The 17,616-nt window shown below is 41.1% G+C and overlaps 1 protein-coding gene across 2 annotated transcripts in view; it reads right to left on the reverse strand.

The window, feature by feature from the left end:
• The window catches only part of PLXNB2 (plexin B2), a 220,683-nt gene that overhangs the window by 173,472 nt on the left and 29,595 nt on the right, over positions 1 to 17,616 (reverse strand). For both annotated transcript variants that reach the window (XM_088457632.1, XM_088457631.1), the window contains exon 2: positions 1,745 to 1,823. The gene's annotated coding sequence lies outside the window, so the exon portion shown is untranslated. The remainder of the gene's footprint in view (positions 1 to 1,744; positions 1,824 to 17,616) is intronic.

Genomic DNA, 17,616 nt, shown 5'->3' on the forward strand with positions numbered 1-17,616 from the left:
TATGCAAATGACATCCATATAAATCTCCATTTTGCAAAAGGACAACTGAATTATAGGAAAACTTACTGGAAATATGAATTATTGTTGCAAACAAACAAAACAAAAGACAAACAAAAACATCTATGTGGGATTGCACCTTTAAGGTTTCAAATTGTCACACTGAAACCAGCCAATTTATTCAAAAGACAATAAGAAAAAATTAAATCATAATTTTTTATCTTGTTTATTTTGTTCAAATCTAGTTCTGCTGAATCCATTCCAGCAGCTTCAAGTATTTGAATAGTTAACACAAACCAGCAGGTTGTATAAAGAAATAGTTTGCATACTACCATCATGGTAGTCTTCACAAAAAGGCTGCAGGGTATTTTATTATTTGATCATCACTAGAATACCAAGAGTTCATTAAAGAAAAGCATAAACATTGATAGCTTAATGATCTTCATCTTGCGTTTAATCCTAACTCTAATTAGATAGGGTGATCATAAAGAGCGTTTAGTGTTAAATGACAGTCCATAACAGACATACTTTATGAGAAGCAGTGTAGCTCAGCGAGGTACATTACTACATACTGTGACCAAACTATTTATGTTAACATCTACTGCATAAACCACCAAGTTGATGAGAACAGTGATTGTATGCTTGTTTGTTCTCGTGTGAGGTTTGGAAATATAAGTATTGTAGAAATAATCTTACATTTTCATTAGAGCCATAAAGCTCAGGGTTCCCTGTGGAAAGTATAACTCAGATTGCTTAGTATGTGCCTAGTCATGGTATATTAAAATTAAGCTCAAAGGGGGAATCCAATTAGCCACCCATGCTGTGCAAGGAAATGATATTCAATTAAAACAGGGGTTAACACATGGAAACCTACTGATTCCGTGTAAAGTAGTGAATCAATGGGTTTTCCCTGCACCTTAACCCCCCACAGGTACCTTTTCTTGCTCACTTTTCCACGCAGTTCCCAAAGCTGCGAGGAAAAGTCCAACTCTGGTAAAGGACACACGAGGTTAACCCCGCTAACTGAATTGTCGGCCACAGGTAATTAGCCCCAAAGAGTCTTAAAGCCTTTTTAGTACATGTGCGTGCAAGGCTTTGCTGTAGTTGTTGAATACAACTGTATCTTTGCACTTCTCCATTATCATTTTAAATTAGGTTCTCCAGCCAAATTAATAATTCCCCCACCCATTTATGACAAAGCTAGCTGGTGATTATGGTTTGCACACCATTCTCCATCTACTGCCAGATTTCATGATAACAAATTTGAAATATGTAATAGTACACAATGAAGGTTAGTGCTATAGCACATTACAGCATCAAGGGAGCAGGAGAGCCGCCTGAAAATACTAATCTGCTGTCCTGTCAAACTGATTCCACACATGCAGACAACAGGTAGCTGGGTTATTTCTCCACAATGCTCAACGGTCACTGAAATGACTGGGCTACTATGAATAAATTATTATAAGAAGGAGAATGTGTTTATAAACAGCTGAAGGGGAAGAAACATTTCTAATCTGAATGGAAAGCTTGCTAAACCTTTATTACAACTGCGATTAAAAAAAGAAACAAACTAATTTAATCCAGCATATTTACGTTATGTTGTTGGCAGTCTGAGAAGACTGGACAAAAACAAAAATTACCAATTCAAAATCTATACCCAAAAGATACAACCAGACTAAAGTAGTCAAACCTGAAATTATCAACTCGATCCACGTTTTTCAAGGTATGGAAAATAAATACCACCTACCTGTAAGATTCAGCAAACTCTGCTGATAGACTGTAGGCACGTAATGTTCCTAAAAGGTTTCTATTTTGTAGCTTCAAATCTAAAAAGATAAAATAAAGAAAGAAAAGAAATAAGTATACTGCCCATTTCACCTGATGATAAAGACAAGACATTACACAACAGCATGGATGCTGAAAGCATATTGCACCCTCTCTATGCTAAACAGAAAAGATACAAACAAACCAGGGAGTGTATTAGTGGCAGGTTAAGTGAAGACAGTTGGTTGGTGTTTAATTAGGACAACAAAGACAGATAAGAAAGCCTTGGCCTTCCTTATTTACAAAGAGCAACATTTTGTTATGAGTGAGGGGTAATGGTGGCCAATATGAGTAATAAAGATATGAGTGATAATCTATTCAGAACACCCATGCATATATATAAAAAAAAAAAAAAAAACAAGTTATGCGGTGCACTCATCAGTCTTTGAAAAAATGCTTCTTTATTACTTCACAGCATGGCAAGGTAAAAATATATCTACGTCTCAGTCCTCACCATGGACCTATCTCGAGAAAGGTCCGTATCGAGGACTGAGACGTAGATATATTTTTACCTTGCCATGCTGTGAAATAATAAAGAAGAGTTTTTTGAAGACTGATGAGTGCACCGCATAACTTTTTGAGAGAGAGAGAGAGAGAGAGAGAGAGACATATACACACACACACACAATATACCTGTATATATATTTTTTGTCTGTAATTTCTCATGTAGAGTAATAAAGTGTTTGTTGTTACACCTGCCTGATGTTGTTCATCACATTGACAGATCTGCAGTACATGCTGCTCAATCTGTCAATGAGATGCACAACCCCGCGGGAGCTCGCAAGGGCCGACATAGTGGGTACACTTTTACAGACATAGGCCCTCATTCAGAGCCGCTCGCTATTTGCGGTCGTTCATTTTCTAAAAAGGGGTGGCTATTCAAATGAACCGTTCGCACTTTGCGGTCTGTTCACGCCTCTAAGTCTGAACGAGCGAGCAAAACATGCGAACGTAAATTTGAAAAATACGCCCCCTGGCCGCTCGCACCATACGTCATGTCCGCTATTTATTAGATTAATCGAGTACATCGACCAGCGTATGAACTGCTCGCTATTCTTGTGGTTGGTTTTTTCAACCACTATTTTGCGAGCAGTTCTGAGTTAAAAAAAACCAAGTGACGTGGTCAATGACGCTGCTGGATTAATTATGCACTCCCTTAAAACGACCGTTTTGACCTTTAAGCACGCCTGCGATCGGATTTCCACTCCCCGTTTTCAAGCACCTTCCCCTGTTACCACCCACATACGCCTCATTCTGTCACCCAAATTATCAGGCATTCGCTATTTTGCGAACACATGAATTTCGACCGCACTGACTGGTTCGCGCATGCGTATAACGATCCGTACGCATGCGCAGTTGAGCAAACATCGCTCGGAGCGAACGAGCTGCCGCTTACGAGTGGCTCTGAATCAGGCCCATAGACGATATGTTGGACCGATCCACCGATCAGGTGACATCTCGTCTAATGTGCATCCACCTTAAGACCATTTCCCAATAAAAGTAACAAAGCATTCGTCTCACTTTGGTGACAGATTCTATATTGTACTAGCATTTAAAGGACCATTATCACTTAAAAAAATGCATTCACATAAATTAAAGTCAATGTATGAAAAATGTTAATTATACCCTCTACACATGATGATGACCATGTAAATAAAATAATGTTTTAAGGAATTCTTAGGATAAGGAGAATACTGCATCCTGATTTTTGTAATTAACAGTCTTTACCTATTAAAATAATCTCATATTTGATCAATACACATATAAAAAATATAACAGTCATCTTCAGCTGAGCTAGTTTAACAGAGTTGATAAGGCCAGCATTTTCTGGCTAATGCAGGTCATTCATCTATTCTCCCAATTCCCCGTTCTGTCAACGATAATTTGATCTGCCGATCAAAAACGGACATCGATTATCTGCAATCCGTCGGGTAATCGGGGAAATTCAACATGCTAAAAAATAGTGACTCACTGATTCCGACCATTTTTGGAATTGGGGAAATTGAGAGAGTGTGTCCAATATGTTGAATTACTATTATCATCATCCTTTATTTATATGGCGCCACAAGGGGTCTGCAGCAGAGTATGTAAACAGAAACAGTATGAACAAAACAAGAAAAAAAGGGACCTAAAATACAAAACATTACAGAACATGGACATGGACATGGTTATTAAACAGCCATAATACACAAATATGAAGCAGGGTGGACAACCCCAAGGTTTGGTGCTGTTGTTGATAGTGGGAAGGGAGAACACATGAGGGAAGAGGGCCCTGCTCATAAGAGCTTACAATCTGAGGATTTCTTAGATCCACCGACCCCAGCATCAGCAAAACAGAAAATTGCCCAGGTACAAGCTAGATGTATGGGTTCTATTACTTACAAATGCACATGATTTGAATCATTAGTCTAGCTAGCTCACGTTTCTGAATGACAGCTAGGTACTGGAATATCCACTAAATAGAAGCATGTTCTAGGCTAGGGTCACATCAGGACCACAAAACAGATCAAGATTATCCAGAAAGCTCAAACGCTTCAACATTCAGTATGGAATTTTTTTTCACTCAACAAAGCCTTCACTTTATATTTAAAAAACAATTTTACAGACAGTACATTTAAAAGTTTATTATTTCAGCTGCTTTTAGATGAAAAGCATGTATTTTGCCAGACCGGTTTGACGCTACGGTTTAAGCTAAGTTAATTAGATTGCTTGTGCATGTCAGTCAACAGCAATGTAATTACCAAATGTAGCAATGGCAGCAGCTAAAAAAGAAACAGATCACACATATATAATGTAAAACAAGGTCTACATGAGAAAGAAAAAACACTCAACTGTCATGACTCGACCATTTACCCCTATTACATGCAAATATCTCAAACACTTCCTTAACAAGACTGGCAGCTCCAGCTAGAACTAAACAAAAACAAGTAATGATTAATCCATTATTTCCACAATGTGCAGCATATTTCACAGCTCAATGGTGTGACAAACTAATTACAAGTCCCATTTTCTCCCATTTTTTATGCTCAAGTTTTTTGTATGTATATACTGGATGCAAGACAGTTGAAATAACACGCTACCATTTTCCCAAAATGTTAATACTTTCCACCTTCAGGTCACTATTGGCATGTACATGCCCTCTTGCAACTTCTAATAAATGCATTTCATTTCAGTCATGCATTCTTACCTTGTTGGAGGGTTACTAGTTTTTTGTGGTCCTGGGTCATAGCCCTGCTGCATCTGGACAGCAAGTATAAGATTTATCAAAGGGTACCCACAAACATGGGGAGATCCTGATACATTACCCATGATTATGGATGGTTCTCCCCATATGACCACTAATATGGATAGGCAAATCTAACTTACTGCAACTGTGAGAACTCTCTTGTGGCCAGATAACTTCTAGCCTCACTGAGGCCTGTTGGTGCAATGAAAGTGGACCATGTACACTTCTTAGTTCAATAGGATTATTATCTGGAAGATCATTATTAAATATTCCAGTGATTCTGGAGCCAGACGTGTGCTAATATTGGACCTGATGCCTAATACCCGCATAAGCAAAAACAAACAATTAAAATGGAAGCTGGAAATAAAAACCATTCAAAACAAAAAATATTGCATTTAAGAAGTGATGGCATATATTATACCCATTTTCCACCAAAATCCCAGGTCTATCCCTGGATTTTTTTACCTGGCATCTTGCCAGGTTATACTCGGCTTAGACCCTGTTTCCACTGCACCCTCATCCAGGATTTTTCCCAGGTCGCCTCAGTTTCCACTGAACCCGGGTAAACCTAGCAAAACCTGTGGATATCATTAAAAATGGCCTTTATTCAGGCCCTTTTTATTGACATCCGTTATTTTTTTTTTTTTAAATTTATGTAATTGAATTCTTCTTATTAATTTTATTTATCATTTAAGTATTATTTATGTAATTACATTTTTAATGCCATTTTTATTCTGGCGTCTCCTCTGGTCTCTGGGTGATTACATCAGCAGCCAGCACCCTGGAAGGACCAATCCAAATTCCCTGGGTCAAAAAACCCAGGTAACAGCTGCAGTGTTACTGGATTTTACCCGCTAAAACCCGGAAAGAAATACTGGGTCAGTAGACCCGGAATTTTTTCCTTGGAGCAGTTTCCACTGAGCAGAGTACCGGGTAGACACAGCAATTATCCGGATTTTTTAGACAGTGGAAAAGGGGTATTAGTTAATAAGTCAAAGTCTTCTGAAACTGCACAGCTATTTAATTGTCCAACCAGGCTACTGCATTTCAAACCAGCATTTTACTGTTGCCTGAAATTGCAGCATTCATATACACACCCATCAGCCATAATATTAAAAACACCTGCCTAATATTGTGTAGGTACACCAAAACTATGTAGATTTGATATTGCTATGAACCTGGGCACTGAACTGTCATTGGAGTGCATTCTTTATCACTGCAATATACACCCATCAAGCGTAACATTAAAACCACCAGCCTAATATTGTGAAGGTCTGCCGCATGAAGCCAAAACAGAGCTACAGTCGCGGCATGGACTCCGCAAGACCTATGAAGGTGTCCTGTGGTATCTGGCAACCAACGTTAGCAGATTTTTTTTTCAAGTCCTGTAAGTTGTGAGATGGGGCCTCCATGGCTCTGACTTGTTTTTCCAGCAAATCTGACAGATGCTTGAAAACTGAGATCTGGGGAATTTGGAGGCCAAGTCAACACCTCAAACTCTTTGTCATGTTGCTCAAATCATTCCTGAACAGTATTTGCAGTGTAGTAGGGTACATTATCCAGCTGATAGTGGTCACTGCCATCAGGGAATACTCATGACATGAAGGGGTGTACTTGGTCTGCAACATTGTTTAGGTAGGTGTCAAAATAAAATCTACATGAATGCCCATTGTAGGCATTTTTGGCAGTGGACAGGGGTCAGCCACATACACAGGAAGATGCAATGCACTGTAAGTTCTGACAGCTTTCTATCATAGCAGGCATTAAATTGTTCAGCAATTTGGGCTACAGTAGCTCTTTGGTGGGATCAGACCAGATTGGCTAGCCTTCGCTCCCCACTTGCATCAATGACCATTAGGCACCCATGATCCTGGTCGCCGATTCACCAATTGTCCTTTCTTGGACCACTTTTGGTAGGTACTAATCACTACATACCTGGAACACCCGAAAAGACCTGCCATTTTGGAGATGCTTTGGTCCAGTCGTATAACCATCACAATTTGGCCCTTGTCAAAGTTGCTCAGATCCTTAGGCTTCCAACACAAACTTCAAGAACTGACTGTTCACTTGCTGACTAATATATCCTACCCCTTGACAGGCACCATTGTAAAAAGATAATGTTTTTCACTTCATCGTAGTTTTAATGTTATGGCTGCTCGGTGTATAGGAGACAAGGGCTTATAAACAAATTAACTGAGATATCTTTTTCCTATGCTTAACATACCTCCCAGTCATATTGCTGGAGTGTGCTTTTTAGGGTCTGAAAAGACTCTCAGGGGGATATTTACTAAAGTGAGAGTTTATAAAAATGGAGATGTTGCCCATAGCAACCAGATTCTAGCTATTATCTTTTAGAAGGTTCTAGATAAAGGATATGTAGAATCTGATTTGTTGCTATGGGTAACGCCTCCACTTTTATAAACCTGCACTGCCCATTTACAACTGAGCTGCTACAAACACAAATTTCCTCCTTTTTGTGTGTGTGTGTATGTATTATATATATATATATATATATATATATATATATATATATATATAACAAAATCAACACACTTAATCTATGTGCAGCGCATTATGGGGCATTTGTATCAAAGCTTCATGGGAGATAAATTTGTGAGATATATATGACCAACCAATCAGCTTCTAACTTACATTTTGCAGGCTGTGTTTAAAAAATTATAGTTTGGAGCTGATTGGTTGGTGATATATATCTCACAATTTTATCTCACATCAAGCTTTGATACATATGCCCCTATATCTAACACTTTCCTTTCAAAACACACAAGCAACCTAAAAGACTGAAAATCTCATTTATCAACGAGTTTTATCATTCACAATTCGTGATAAAACTCACTGTGTATGATAATGGTGCTCCAGCCAATTAGCTCCCAACTGTAATTTTTCAAACAGATGACAGAAGCGGATTGGCTGGAGCACCATTACCATACGCAACAAGTTTTACAACTCATTGGGTTCAATTCAAGTGCCCGCGATGTAAATAGCGCTTGGAGATATCTCCCAGAGCTATTCAATTGTGCGCAGTGTTTAGTCGGAGAATGCCCGTTCTCGCAACTAAACACCCTGTTTAAGGCGCGAGAACGGGCATTCCCCGACCTAACTTCCCGGCGCGATGGGAAGAAAATAGCCTCGCGCCGGGATTTTTGTCGGATTTCTGCTTGCATCCCCGGAGGGGTGCGAAAAGAAATCCATAGTCTGGGTTAGCTGAGCGGTGTATTGAATAGCTCTGGGAGCTGATTTCCGGAGCTATTACCGCGCAGAATAGAATCGAGCCCATTGTGAATGGTAAAACTCGTTGATACACGAGGCCTTCAGATACTAATTTTTTAAGTTGTGGCACACACGCCTAAACCCTCCCAATTAGTTCCTACAGTTATTGTACATAGATATTAGAAAATACAATGAGAAAGGAAATATTCACAGAGACTTAAAAAAAAATCTTTTATGAATAAAGAATTTCTTTTATCAGATATACTTGAAAAGAGCAGAAGAGCTGAAGGTCTGATCTGTTATCACAGTGAGCTCCTCTTGGCTTTGAAGCATCCAACAGATTTATATGAGATGATAGTAAAATAATTGTTGCTATATAATACCAAAAGGTCAGTATGAATAATTTATGAAAGGGCCACAAAGTAAATTTTCAAGGTATGTATTTCAATAGCAGATCAGTCTATCAAGTTATTTAGGAAAATTGTTTGATCAATAGGGAGGTAGTGTTTCCTATGCATATTGGGTCTGGGTTGTAGATCTGTACAGTAACCTACATTGCATTCGCCAAAAGTGGTGATGTATTTACTTACACAGGTTATACCTTGTGGACCATAGTTACAAAAAACAACATTTGCAACTCAAACATTAAAACTTTTTAAATTTAGTCAAGTGCCTGCTGGGCATGTTTCAGGGTTATACAATCTTAGATTATTCTCTCATTGCTTTCAAGGTTGATGTGTTTTAGTATATTAATGCATGCTATGCTGCAGTGTTGTATGAAAACAGCATTTCCAGCAGAAAAGTATAGCAAGGAAACAGCCAAACTTATTTTTATATATTCCCTTTTGATTGGAAATGCCTGATTAATATGGCATAATTTAATATGTATTGCAAAGATTCAGTTAGCAGAGACCTAAACAACCTCAGAGCAGAAGAAACAGTATACATAATAAAAGCCAATTAGAGAGATCTCATGCATTTGGAACAAGGACACAACTGAGGTCAGTAACATCATTTACTTTTTTTTTTTCGAAGAGAACTGGTATCAAAAAGGAATCACCTTTCTGCTCAGAACGCCAAGCATCAAATGAAAACAGATCACTCGGCAGCACTTCAAAAACGCATTCATGATAGGCGGCCGATTCGTAGACTGGGGAGATTGTTATTCAACACTACAGCTACTGTACCTAACAGAACAAATGGGAATCAATTTTCGAAAGGCAGAAAATTGCTATCACTTTGTTAGATTAATAATACTATAAAAATTGCCCTGTTAACTCTCCCTATTGTAAGGTTGTACAATTTCAGGCCTATTTAAAACATATTGATCACTAGTGATTTAAAATAAATCATCTCTTCGTTATCTTTGCAAAATGAGAAAAAAAAAAAAACACATTTCATGTCAGGACCGAAAATTTGACCGAATAGTCTACTCTGCCTCCACCAGGCTTCTGCACAGACACATAAAAAAACAAAACAAAAACACACCATTCTTTTTCCCCTGGCTGTTGTATATAGCTGCTGCTGCACCCCTTCACTAGTGACTGTGGCTGGATGCTCCAAACCACTCCCTTTTGGATCAGGACTGCAGACTGCAGGCAATGCTTTGATTCAGGAGGCTGGGTTCAACACAGGACAGCTGAGTGACAGATTACAGCGTAGCTCACATCATTTCAGCAGATAATACGTATGGTGTAAGATCTTATAGGAAGAGTAGTATATATTGCTCAGTATTGGTTCACTGTGAGGTAGAGAAGATACATGCATAAGAATTGCAGATAGCACACTACACAGGAGTGTATACAGGAAAGCAGAGCCGTAACTAGACTTTTTGGTGCCCTGGGCCAGAAAGAGCATTGGTGCCTCCATCCCTCTATTCTTCAAATTGGAACACAAGACACGCACCTGAAAAAGGGTAAAACGGTTATCCAGGTGTCATTGCCAAATACAGTGTGAATCCAATGGCTGCAGTGATGACACACAATAATTATGCAGTATAACTCACCAGTTACAGATGTAGGAAGGAACTGGTGAAGCTGCACCTGCAGCAGGATATGTCCATCAGAACAGCTGTGCACAAGCCTGGAGCCGGCAGTGTACATCACCAACTTGTAGACATATAGAATGAGTCCTACTTGTAGTGTATATGCAGCAAATATCGGCGATGCAGAGATCTGTGTATGTACACTGCGCCGGCAGCTGAACTCACTGGCAATGGTACTCGAGGTGTGCTGGTAACACCTGGGTCGGGAATCGGTGGCTGTGTTCAATGCTGCCAGCAGGAATTGTAGGGCAGATAGCTCCATGTGTAAGGTGTCTGACTGCCATGTATGACCATATTTTCAAGTGTGTGTTAACTAAAAAAAAGGGATATGACTAAAAATACAGAAGGGATACCAGCGCTAGCATAAATGTCACTAAAATCTAATAGAAAATCAAATGGACGGTTCCTATTATAGGTCATACATTTATTACAAATAATTACCATATAGCATCTGTGTAAAATAATATAAAAATGTAAATTAAAATAGACCAATCAATAAAAAATGGCATCCATTCACAGTGACCACAGTGCTTGGGGGCTGCCCGGCACGCCCCCAAGAGTGACGAAAAGGTCACAATTCATAAAGACATGCCCCTTTTTCATTGGCCACACCCCCTTTTTGGGCACGCCTTTGGCGCCGCAGTTGTGCGCCAGCTCTATGTCCGGCGCCCTGCCTGCCACCGGACCTAGAGTGAACATACACATTATTTATTATATATATATATATATATATATATATGTATGTTACATTTAAGACGTGTTGCCTATATTCGTCATGTAGACATTTCATTTCTTAATCTTTATTGTGTTTTGGGGACAAATGTAATTGAAAAAGAAACAGTTGCTTGTGGGTACTCCCCATGCAGGGCCCCCTCTTCTCTCCCTGGTGGCCGGCAGCCAACTGACCAGCCACCGGAGCCTTACTAGACTCCGGGCAGTAGAGTGTGCCCAGAGTCTACTGCTCATGCGCAGAATGCCGGAAAAATTGCCGCGGCGGCCATTTTTTCCGGTGTGCCTGGAGTCTACTGCGCAGAACACCGGAAAAATGGCCACGGCGGCCATTTTCCGGTGTTCTGAGCAGCGATGACACCCGACGCGGGACCACGGACAGGTACGTTTAAAATAATACGGGTGCAGGGTGTGCGGGGCCCCCCTGGACCCGGGGGCCTGTGTGCCCCGCACACACTGTGCCCATTATAGATATGCCACTGGGGCCCAGAGGTATTAGTGTACCAGGCCCCAAGATTTCTGTTGCCGGCCCTGCCTGCGGTGCCCTGTCCTGTGGCAAGTTGCTCCACCCTAGTTACAGCCCTGCAGGAATGTGTAGTCTTGCACATGTGGCGCCCACTTTGATACAGTTTTTACACATATGGCAGAGGTATGTCCAGCGCCTTTTGCTGGGCGCTGGACTGTTTTAGCTGGGTGCTGCGCCCTGCCCTCCTTCTGGAGGGCGAAAAGCACCCTGCCCTCACCGTGCAGCGCCCCGCTAAGACAGCCTGCGGGTGCCGTCTTCACCCGCGGGTCGCAGTGTCCTGCAGGTGGGCATATGCCCGACATCTATTCTACCTGTCAGCAGCACACGCGCGGAAGTGCCCTCTTTAGCTCCGGCGCCCTGCCTGCCGCCGGAGCTAGAGTGAACACTATAATTAACCTATATGTTGAAAAACATATTGCATGTGTGAGCTTGGATCTGGTCACATATCTTTACATTACTTTCAGTAATAGGGGGGTGTTCTACCCCTTCCATCCTCCTCATTGCAAAGATGAAGGGGGTTTCAACCTCAGTGCCACCAATTCTGGACTGGGAGACTTTGGGGAAGAGGTTTTAAAACTTATAGACTACAGGTAGAGAAGGTGTCCATATCAACCACACAGCTTCTAGTTATTTCATAGAATGTACTTAATAAATGTTAGCAGATTGTGTGTGCCGACCTCCACTGAAACCCCACCTACCCCGGGCACCACAGTTTTCCGTTCCCCATAAGCAGGAACTGAAGCAGTGGTAAAACACCCTGTCGGTGGTACCTTAATTCCTGTTGAACAACCATGGTAAGTGTCACAATACATTTATTTGTAAACTAAACAAATTTTAAATTAGACATTTTAAAATGCATTTTGTGTTTATATTAGATGTGATGCAATAGCCAGACATGAACCCTGTCCTGTAGCACGTACGGGGGAATAGGTTACTCTGTCACATCACACCACTTGAACTCTGCATTTTTTGTACAGGACAGTTGCTACAGAACTGCAGAAACACTACAAACATAAATCCCTATAAAGCAATTAACTAACAATTTCCCAGAAGCTCACAATAACTATGGAGTACAGATTTGAGTAATTATCTATAAGACATGCCTAAAACTAGATACACACTAAACTGTGTGCGCGCCCAGCGATGTCACCAACATATCGGGCGGTCCGTACACACTGAGCGATCTGGTGCCCGACTGCCCAATATGTCGGCGCTGCAGCGGATCGTCAGCCACATCGCCTGATCTTACATGCTGCACATAAGATCAGGCGATGAGGCAGACGACCCCACGGGAGCGCGCACTACACAGTGTAGTGCGTACACACTACTGATTTGACGTAAAAAAATAAAAAAACACCTCACACCATAATATAGTTTATTTATTATATCATGTGATGGTTACTGGCAACAATATCCATAGAGAAGTTTGAGGCTCTCTTCATAAACACAAAGAGGCCTATTTAATTAAACCATATTTGCGGGATATCCCCCAAATACACACGTATTCGGGGAGTACCCATAAATATTAAGGATCCCTTGGATGTATTGAGGATCGCAGCAGATACCAGTTTTCGTTTGCAAAACCTGCCCCCATAGAAACCCTTAATTGCCAAATTTATCAAAGAGCATGGCGCCGGTAGGTAATGTCATCTTCAGATTGTGTCAGCAGCTGTTGCCAATAGGTTACACTCTGCACATTTTGTTCAGGAGAGGGATCCATAAGATCCCTCCACAGTGCTTCCAGCATACAAAAGCAGGAAGTACTTCTTACTGGCCACTGGTACAGGCTTATCAAAGACCCTGTCCCAGAAACCCAGGGATCTGGCAAATAAAGACTCCTTATTGCTGCGATTGGTAGCTATAAGGAATCTTTAATAGAGGGGGCTGTTCGAAATTAAAAATAAATATGCTCCAAATTGAGGTCAGTATGGCCCCAACTCTAAGGGCCATATCCAATTAGCCCCGAACACTGTTCAGGCGCTAAGTGATCCTCGCGATCGGCGAAAAACTGGGATTTTTCACCGAGAGTTCACCCGTTAACACATAGGAGCCGAGATAACCTTGTGGCCCTATGTGTTCTCGTCTTTTTTTGGCCGAAAAAACGGCACTTATCGTGGATTATTTTTCGGGACACATCAGGTCCCGAAAAAAAAACCCTGATAAGTGCCGTTGTCAGGCCGACTTCGGGGCTAATTGGATAGCCCCGGGCGAGCTAATTAGCCGCGGTATTTACCGCGACTTATTGGATATGGCCCTATGTGGTGTCGTGAGAAAACACGCAAAAAAGGAAACAGATAATCGGTAACAGATTACAGGTGATCAGGCCCATGATCAGACACATTGAATTACCATATATGCACAGTTGAACATGTAGAAGTATGATAAATAGAAAAATATACACTGAAGTGCCAAAAGTCATGGGATAGATGTCTAGTATCGTGTAGGACCCTCTAGCCTCGCGGAGTGCAGTAACTCGACGTAATATTGCTTCCACAAGTGGATGGAAGCCTCCTAAGAGAGGTTGACCCATGCTGTCTGGATAGCTTCCCATAGCTCCCCGATGTTTGTAGGTGCAGGATCTTGGGTGCCAATGGACCTCTCAAATGCTTAATTGAGGTAATGTCGGGCAAACGTGGTGCCACATCTTACGTTGGAACTCTCCAGAATGCTCCTCGGATCAATTCTGGACAACTTGGGCCTAATGACACTGTGCATTATCCTACTGGAATATTCAATAGTAGTGGGGGGAGGGGGTCCATGAGGGTCAGCAAAGGTTCATCAAGCAATGTAACGTATCAGTTACCAGTCAATGACGTGTTCAGGCAGACCTGCAGACCCAATGTGAACACAACCCACATCATTATGGATGACCAACAGCCTGCACGGCGCCTTGTTGACAACTGGGGTCCATAGCCACATGGGTTCTGCACCACACTCGAAGCCTACTATGTGGCTGGTACCTCCTGCATTGAATGTGGATGTGTCGCTTGTATGTTACCACAGACAATTCTGGCCAGACGCCGCTGGCCATAATCATTAAACACACGTGGTCGACCACTGCGATGTCTACTGTGGGTTATAATGACTTCCATGAGGTATTCCCGGTACACTCGTGACACTGTACTGTAGATCAAATGTTGGATGTCCGCACAACTTTGGAAATGGAATTTCCCATCCGTTAGGCACCCACTTTTAATGCCCCGATCGAACTCAGATAATACCGGGTGTCTTGCCATAAGCAGCCTAACAGGTGTTCAAACGGACTCAGGAGATGTCAGATTACAACTGATGCAGGTCTAGGCATTTCCAAAACGTTACAGATACCATTACCTTTACATAATGCTATCCCTTGACTTTTGGCACTTCAGCATAGTGCACTTTTAACCATTATTCTTTTGTAATCCAACTTTGTTTAAAACTGTAGCATGATTGTTTAAACAGGAAATGTGACCCTCCATGAATTATAGGTGAAGTGCAGATTGCCTATTCTAGATGATCCATTTCCATTTAATTACCAATAATAAAAATAATCAATCAATGTATCAGGTCATTACTGCAGTAATATATTTAGTATTTATTTTCAGACCAGTATGCAGAAGTCAAACATGAAGCACCCTGATTATTCTTCAGAGATAACCCACAGAAGCACAGTGCATGCTAGTGCTTATATGGGAGAACATTTTTTTCGGCAGCTTCCACTATTTTTTTCATGACCACATGTTTAAACTAAACTAAAAAGCCTGTTTGATGATATGAATGACCCAGTCTTCCTGTTTATAGTGGTTAATAGTTTGTTTAACACATTGTGAGACAGTTACCAAATAACAGACTTTTCAAAGTCACCAGGCAAACTAGACCGCAGAGAGAAAACCTATTCCCATTCCCTAAGTTCATGGGAATTGTCAAGAGTTATGGACTCGCCGACCAAGTCATATGCCCCTACATGACATAATGAAACTCCGTACTGTGTAACCAAATCTCTAGCTGTGAGGAAAAAAAATGTAATACACTACAAAAAAAACCAAACAAAACAGAATACATGTTTCTAAAAAGTGGATGTATACTTTTTTGTGGTATGTTTACAATAGTAGAGCTAAGTTTACTATTGTTTAGACTATAACAATCTTTTTAACCCCCTCACTGCTATGGGTTTTCTTACCCCTGTGCATGCACTTGTCCCAATCCTAAATCAACATCAATGTTCAAAAGAATTTGTATTTTCAGAATCTACCGTCTTTTTACTCAGTCTAACACAGTAGATAAAATGTTACCAGATTTTTTTTTTAATGAAATTTCAAGACTGGGAACATTAAGCAAAAATGATTTATAGTATTTTTTTTTTTTTTATAGCACCAGAAATAAATACTTAGTGGTTCAAAAATTGCAACCAGACAATAGCTGCTAAGGCCATATAATTTGAAATGACCAATATATGGATTTTTGCCTGCTGGTCACAGTGATCACCAGGCAATGGGGCAGACGTAGACATGTCTGAGTCTTTTGCAGCAGTCTGCTTCTTATGCTAATGCCGCTACTAAGTCCTTCCCTGGTGTAGATCCATGTGTCTGCATGTGCAAGAACTGAGACACCCACTGTCAACGTCCATAGACACCGACATACTACTTGGTGCATCTTGGTCGCACCATCGAAACTTGTCGTCTGCCCTCATGGCAGGTGCAGTTTCTCCCTCTGAGTATAGCCTCCTGTGTGAGCGGTTACAGCAACACGCCCATAAGACGGAACATCTCCGTGCATCATTTTAGCCATCCTCTGTGTTATTTCCCAGTCACCGTCCAAGAGCGCCCTTAACACTTATGCTACCTTGCGTCCAATCTGTACATACAAAATCTGGACGCATGTGCAGCACGGCTCAGATGCACTCACATATGAAAAGCATTTTCAGTTCTTTGACTGTACAAATAACAAATGTTTAGAAGTTTTACCATAAAAGCCTATATTATAAGCTGTCTCTGACCTCTGGTTCTCTTAATGAAGAGACAGTTTGGTTGGACATCTGTCGGATACTAAATATAAGAGAAGAAGTGTAACTTATAGCAATTCTATATAAGAACCAGATAACAAATGTATTTTTCATTCATAGGTACAGAAAGAGGCAAACACATACACTATTTGCATAATCCCAGTAGATGCAGGTGCATCACAGTACCATACACTAAATGGAAGTCAGCAGATCCAGTACAAGGCAGTGATCCTACTCTACACTCATGTCCACTTTGTTTCACATAAACTAGACATTGTACAGCTCATAATCGTTTGAACACTAAAGACTCTTGTATTGCATTCTGCCATTTTACCTCAATAGGGCAAGAACAAGATATTCTAAGCTTTTATTAATTCATATAAGTTTAGCATCTAAATGAATATTTACTAACATTTGAAAAAAAAGAGAAAAAGTAACCAGAAACCATTCGCAAGAGCCAACCTTCCCTTCAACAAACAATGGTAATAAATGAATCACATGAACATAAAAAAGTTATATATATACACATATACACACACACACACACAGTCGGGAAGCCGGCGGACCTAATCCCGACAGCCGGCTTCTCGACTGCTTAATCCCGGCGAGGGTTAAATGACAGGCGTCTAAATCTAGACGCCTGTCATTTTACCGACGCCGGGAGCCTAGCATCCCGATCAAAGGGGCGCAGAGCGCGCATAGCCGTGGGGGGTTAGGGTTAGGTTTAGGGCTCCCAGGTGGGACTTAAGGTTAGGCACCCCCCCCGGGAGGTTAGGTTTAGGCTAGGGGAAGGGGGGATTAACGTTAGGCACCCCCGGGGGGGACTTAGGGTTAGACAGTGGGGAAGGGGGGGTTAGGTTTAAGCACCCCTAAGGGAGGGTTAGGGGGTAGAATTAGGTTAGACTATACTTACCTTTGATGATCGGGATTTCTTCCTCTGCTGGGATGCAGCTGTCGGGATTCCAACCACCGGGCATGGGTCTGGCGGTAAATCATACCGATATATATATTTTTTTATAAACAGACTGTGGTCTATTAAGCATCTTCTTACAAAAACAGAA

Source organism: Taudactylus pleione, unplaced genomic scaffold (assembly GCF_031769625.1).
Source record: "Taudactylus pleione unplaced genomic scaffold, aTauple2 ptg000041l, whole genome shotgun sequence".
NCBI classification, from domain to species: domain Eukaryota; kingdom Metazoa; phylum Chordata; class Amphibia; order Anura; family Myobatrachidae; genus Taudactylus; species Taudactylus pleione.